The sequence below is a fragment of the Ornithodoros turicata genome, chromosome 6, assembly GCF_037126465.1.
Source record: "Ornithodoros turicata isolate Travis chromosome 6, ASM3712646v1, whole genome shotgun sequence".
Classification (NCBI taxonomy): Eukaryota; Metazoa; Arthropoda; class Arachnida; order Ixodida; family Argasidae; genus Ornithodoros; species Ornithodoros turicata.
In genome coordinates this window covers 26,275,559-26,281,946 of record NC_088206.1, presented here as the reverse complement: position 1 = coordinate 26,281,946, position 6,388 = coordinate 26,275,559, and the positions used below count along the sequence as shown (strand labels likewise).

Sequence of the window (6,388 nt, the reverse complement as noted above, 5' to 3'; positions counted from 1 at the left end):
AAAAGTGGCAACTAACGGATTTTATACGCTTCGCTGTGGTCGTCGCAAATGGAATATAACACCCTGAGGCATAGCTCATCATCCCTTTACACTGCACAATAACAACCCATGGGCCACCGGTACCAGGGTGGTAATAGTGTGAGGGGCGCTCATGAGTCCCCTCATGAGTGAGTTCGCCCAGATATGCGGCGGACACAACATAAGCCCTCGACTTTGAATTCAACTTCAAAACCCATCATCGACTTCAACCTCAAAATTCATCGCCGACCTCAGACAGAACCCATAATCGGAATTCAACTTCAAAATCCATCACCAACCTCAGACCTGATCATAGGAATTCAACTTCAAAAACATGATGGGTTCTGAAGTTGAAGTTGAATAACGGGTTGTGATGTGATGGGGCTCTGAAATTGAAGTTGAATGATGGATTCTGATGTGAAGGGGTATGATGGTGATGTCATGTGATCGGCTGCACGGATATCCGATAATGTTGTGATGTTTAATGAATTCTTAGGAAAATGCCGACCTTCACACCACGTTTACATTCACAACATGGTACCCTTGCTTCTGTTGTCTTATTCTTCTCTTCAACGCATTTTGGAGGAGGACTATGACTTATTGACCTAACTAGATTATTATTTCAGAGAAAGAAAGGGAGACCGACTGACGAACACTGTGAAATACAAATTGTACGACCTGATAATGTCAACACCTAAATAAATAAATAAAAAGAGTAATCACATTCTCTCACCAATATGACTCAAGTACCTTCAATATATCTGATACCCGTGCCACACGGCAAACTTAATGCATTAAACGGAATGGCATTTACGAGGTGAAGTAAATGCCATTCCGTTGAATGTATTAAGTTTGCCGTGTGGCTAGTGTATAAAATACTATCCTACACACTTCATTTACTTATTACTTACATACTTATATACTACTGTAGTCTAATTACTTTCTTTTCCACTCAGCTTTAAAGGAGCAGTCCAGTTGCACGCAACTCTCTCTTTTTTTTTTTTTTTTTCGCTATAGAGTGTTAGGGGCACAGAAACCGTTTTCCCACAATTAGTACAACAGTACACTCTTAAAAATGAACTTCACCGCATAGCATGCTCCTAGCCAACCATCATCTCAAATGATATCGTTATCTGCCCCGGGGGCTTCATCGCTTTGCACGTTCGGCATAACGATGCGAGGCGCCCTAACGAGTCGTTAGGCAAACGAAGCGAGCGGACTTATCGCTCTGTCCTAATCGCTGATTTTCGTTAGACTCGCGCTCGTGCTCGTCCGATACTTGACGTCACCACAGTGAGAAGACAGTCTGCGTGCAAGGCTGACCGTGCAAGGCTGCAAGGCATTTACTCGACCAATAGGGAGCATTTCGCTGGTTCCTATTTTCTTCTTCCTCCGCTGCGCTGAAAGAGTGAAGAAAACAAGCAATAGCCAATATCCCTTTGTGGGTAACGGCCATCCATCCTGGGACAGAAGAAGAAGATAAAACATGGCGTCTTCTCGTCGTGGTGCCCGCGCAACTGCTGAGCAGTACGCCATTATAGTGCAGTACATGCAGGAGAACGTGAACCTGTTGCACGGAACGTTCTCGCCCGCCTATACTGCACAGCATCGAGACAGGGACTGGACACAACTGGCAGAGCGCCTCAACGCAGCAGGGGGCGCAGTAAAAACCACTGAGAAGTGGAGCAAAGTAAGTGGTGTGGTCACTTTCACACGCGGCATGCCATATGAGTTACTACGTTATTTGGTGCTTGAGCGAGCGGTGAGAATTATGCTGTGAATGCAGGAATGACTGCTTTCGAGAGATGCAGTACTTTGGAAACGGTCAGAGCTGCACACGTAAGTCCGTATAGTCACCAAGTTACTTAACCCATTGGTTTAGTGACGTCGGGTTTAAATCGATCACGTGAGACTTTCGTTCGCCAATCCGCCAATCCTGGATCACCACCCTATGCTCTACCACCTGTTGCTGTGAAGCTTATGGCACCGCACATAGCGAGCTTCCTGCACGGCGCGTGCGCATTTCGCCAGAGTCTGCCAGAAGCGATGGTGGCCGGTAAGCCTAATCCCCGGTTCACGAAGAATTTTTCATCAAATCTTGGGTAAGTTTTGATTGACAGAGTTACTAGAAGCGCCCAGGAGACGGATTTTATCACAATGGGACGAATATTTGCCTGGAATATTCCATTTCGATCATCCACCCAAGCTACTTGGTTTAAGCCCCGTGCATCTGAATGGGGGCATCATGAAACTAGGGGAGGGGCTAGTTTAACGTCGGTCTAAGTACTTTGCAACTACTGTGAACGTGTGTTGAAAAAACTATCGTAGAGTGGCTGCGGCAGGCGATGTTGCACTAATTCGAAGTTAGCTCGTAAAAGTTAAGCAGAATCGTTTTAAATGCACGGTTAGTAAAGAAAAACGGCGTAGCGCTTGACCGGGGCCACGAAATGCTGCAGTTGTTTTTAGAAGGCGTTTGCGAACTCTTGCTTGGCAAACGTAAAAAAACACCGTCAAAGTGTGGTCAAAGAGAGTGACATTGACATGTGCCACTGGACAAAATCCATATACAAATCCAAGGGACCGAGAGAGCGTGCGGATGGCCGAACGTCAACGTGCATCTTCAAAAACAAAGTATAAGTAGTGCTGGCGCTTATTATGAGTGTAATCTCCTGTGCACTGTAAGCGCCCCCGTCATTGTACAGTAAGAGCAATAACATGCTAGATGGTTGTTACGAGCCCCAATGGAGGAATTGAGGGGCGTTATCCATCTGGCATGTCTATCAACCATCCCGGTATCTCTTCCTGGTATCATTTCTTCGCAGCGTGTCTGATCTCCAGGCATATTTAAGAGTGCAATAGGACTGATCATAAAGTCTATTAGTGTCTTGCAGCTGTTGTGTGGATGCTATCAAGGCATGGAGATATTGCATGTAGTTGCACGACACCGAACAAACAATTTGAGCAGATTTTCCGTTCCCAGATTATGCAAATATCGGAACAAAAGCGAACGAGGTCCCCATTTCCCCTGGATTCACATGCAAGCATAGATGAAACTGAAATGTGTCCTTTACTTATTTCAGCATGCCACAGCAGAACAGACCAACGAAGAACAATTCTTCAGGTATCGTGTTATCACTGCTACATTAGAAGACATTCAAAGAGACAGCTGCTTACTTGTGTATTAATTTATTATCTGGTAACAGTAGATATACTTTTGTAGGGCTGCTTCTGCAAAATACACTACACAGCAATGTGCTAAAGGAGGCTGCAAACCTTTTGGAAGCATCATTACTTTTCGAGGTTAACTATTGTAGGTACATACCCATGACCAATCACCGACAGCTTTTGTGCATTATATAAGCACAGATATTCTGGAGAACCTTTCTTGAAAATTATCTGTTATGGACTCAATCATCACAACAACTTTGTATTCGTGAGCCTTTTGTATATATTCAGACAATACAGACTATTACGTAGTTCCACGAGGATGACTTTCTTTCATAGTAGCGTGCACTCTCGATATCCTGCTCAATTAGTTGCCCAGGCCACATGAGAAATTAGGTGAGCAACGCCGCACCAGGAGGAAAAAAGTCCTTGCTACATTCCACATGCTGACTCCACTAAGATATCTGAGGTGTCGACCCTTATGAAAATGGCCTATAGACTGAGTACATAGCACCTATATATTCCTATATCATTCTATATGCTTGCTATGCCTATGGCCAAAAATGTATAAAAACTGTATACAGAAGGCTATACACACGTTGAATACAAAGTTGAATATAGAAAAGCACGGCTAAATATGTTAAAAAAATGTGTACAGAAATCTATATATATATGTTGAATACAAAGTTGTACATATAATGCATAAGATAAGATAAGATAAGATATAGGCATAAGATTGCACGGAGACATGTCTTTTTCACACTCCCCATGTGTTCTCGTCTGAGCAACAAATTTTCAATATTGGTAGAATGCGCTACTCAGTCACAAGCACAACATTCTCGCATGAGCAAGGAACGCTAGGGCAACTAAAACAATACACAAAAACTGCCTGTAGTTTGACAATGTCGTCCTCACGTGCCTTCTGAATAATTTGTGTGTCTCATAACATGTGTACTCGTGTGCTTGTTCAGCAGTTTGTGTGCCCGCTGAATATGTGTGCTTTTGTTGGAGCGCACTACATTGCACGGCCGGTGAGGAGTGACATGGCACCGCGTATTCTTCCGCAGAGCTCTCCTTGCTTTCACGCCTGTTGTCTGCGTTGCACCTCGCCGTTGACAAGGATGACAACCGTGCTTTTCACTTGGTTTAATGTTTGATTAAATACAAGAAAGGTAGGTCAACCTAGCTGTGATGCATCGTATGACGCGGACGTTTTACTTGTATTTGAGCATGACGTACGTTCATTTGCAGACATCCGTGGACGCATTGCAAATGGCGGCAGACGAGGATCGGATACATGGGTGAAGGGACGGCGTACATAACAAGTGAGGCTAATTGTATCCTTTCATTCCAGATGACTGTGGGACTATATCAGTTGCAAGGACGTAAGCTACAAAATGGTGTACCGTACAAGCTTTGTGTGATACAAGCTTCGTACAATGTGAGGCGACTGCGAGCTGGTATTAACTTCGGTTTCTTTGCAGATATTTCTACGTCTCAACGGTCACTCATGTGCGCAAAATTGCAACTGCTTCTCACATCGAAGCGAGTCTGGTATCACTTCCTTGGACAATTGTTCGACGGCCATTTCGTCTGAGGAACTGTCGTGTTCGTCACTAAGGATGGTATTGATCGAGCTTTGCGGTGACTGCCTGTTTGAAGTTTCGGGGCCTGCCTGGTTCATTGGATGAGTTGTGTTCCGCGCAACGTGTTCCATATGTGTGCGTCGGCGTTAAGTGAACCGTGTATGATTTTTATTCAGCAAATAATGATGTACTGGATGCCAGTTGAAAGGTATGTGCACGCCAATAAAATTTAGTGTTACGTGTTCGATGGCCGTGGTGCATTTTTCTTTATTTTATTTTATTATCATTATTATTATTATTTTGTTTTTGTGTAAGGCGACTGCCTGTGGGGGAACTCGACGGGCACAGCTCTTCTGAATCAGAAATTGGATACACATACGCACGAAGACAGAAAAAAAGACACGTACTATCAATAGATAATCTTAACGTCAGAGTTCAATACACTTTGTATAGAGAACTGTGTGTACATTTGTATAAGGGTCAGTGTATACACAATTAGTGGAAAATAGCTATAAGAAATGCGTAAGTCTATACACCAAGGTGTATAGAAATACTATAGCTGATTTGAATAGAATTCTATAAAATTTCCATAAGCCATTTTCATAAGGGTCGTACTGCAATAGAGTTGAATTGCACAGGAATAAAGGGCAATGCGTACAGAAACTTTGAACCTCCCATTGCACGGCGCTAAAGTTGAAAATTAGATCAACAGCAATTACTGCATATAGCACCTTCCAGATGAATATAAACATAGGCTATAGACTCATCAATAGATGGTATTGACAATTGGTATATAGGAGTCAGCTGATACATGCAAATGGAAATGCGGTTCTGCCATACTCTAGCATGAGCGGATGGACAAATTTGTCAACTACTTAAAAGAAAGTTAGCTTGCGTTAACATCGGTACAGATTTGTCCAGCCAGTGCAGCCGTTTATATCCACAGGAGCACAACGATCACCTGCGCGATGATACGTACTGCTGCCTTTCAAATAACATGGCAAACGGACTGTATGTACACTTTTTTTTTTGCGACCATATCAACCATATCTCGCAGAGCTTGCGTACATAAATACAGAGGTATGCAATAGGCGTAACCGCCGATTACCGACACCCCGATCCGCAAGCACCTGCAGCAGCGCCAGCGCCGAGTGAACTTTTCTTCCGTTAACAACCTCACAATCAAAAAACAAACGGGAGACCTCCTCTTCGCAGTCCTGTCGTCTGCTGCTTTCTCCCTCCCCTGAACCATCTCATGACAATGTCAATAGTGCGCATGCGTTGTGGTCAACCCTTTGGTCAACCGCTCTTCATAGCCGGAGAGATCATGTGATCGGTTTAAACCCGACGTCACTAAACCAATGGTTCAAGTCGGCTGGTGAAAACGTACTGTAGAGTTTATTCTCTCTATATAGGCTTGGCAAGATTGGAAATCAAGCGTGAAGTGCAAAGCGGCACGCATTCGAACGTCCAGGTGCAGGACAGGGGGTGGTCCACCCTCGAAAGACCATTTGACGCCAACAGAGGAGGCATTAGTTAGCTTGCTGGGGAAGTCTGCATTGCTGGCCTGAGCACAACCGCTGAACTTCGCCTTTGGGGTCAAGCTCACGCCAGCACTG

At 44.2% G+C, this 6,388-nt stretch overlaps 1 long non-coding RNA gene across 1 annotated transcript; it reads left to right on the top strand.

Annotated features, from left to right (window-relative positions):
* The first annotated feature begins 1,514 nt into the window (after positions 1-1,514).
* Positions 1,515-4,981, top strand: LOC135397758 (uncharacterized). Its single transcript, XR_010423725.1, has 3 exons — positions 1,515-3,139; positions 4,251-4,355; positions 4,435-4,981. It is a non-coding gene; the product is annotated as an uncharacterized LOC135397758 (long non-coding RNA).
* Positions 4,982-6,388: the final 1,407 nt, after the last annotated feature.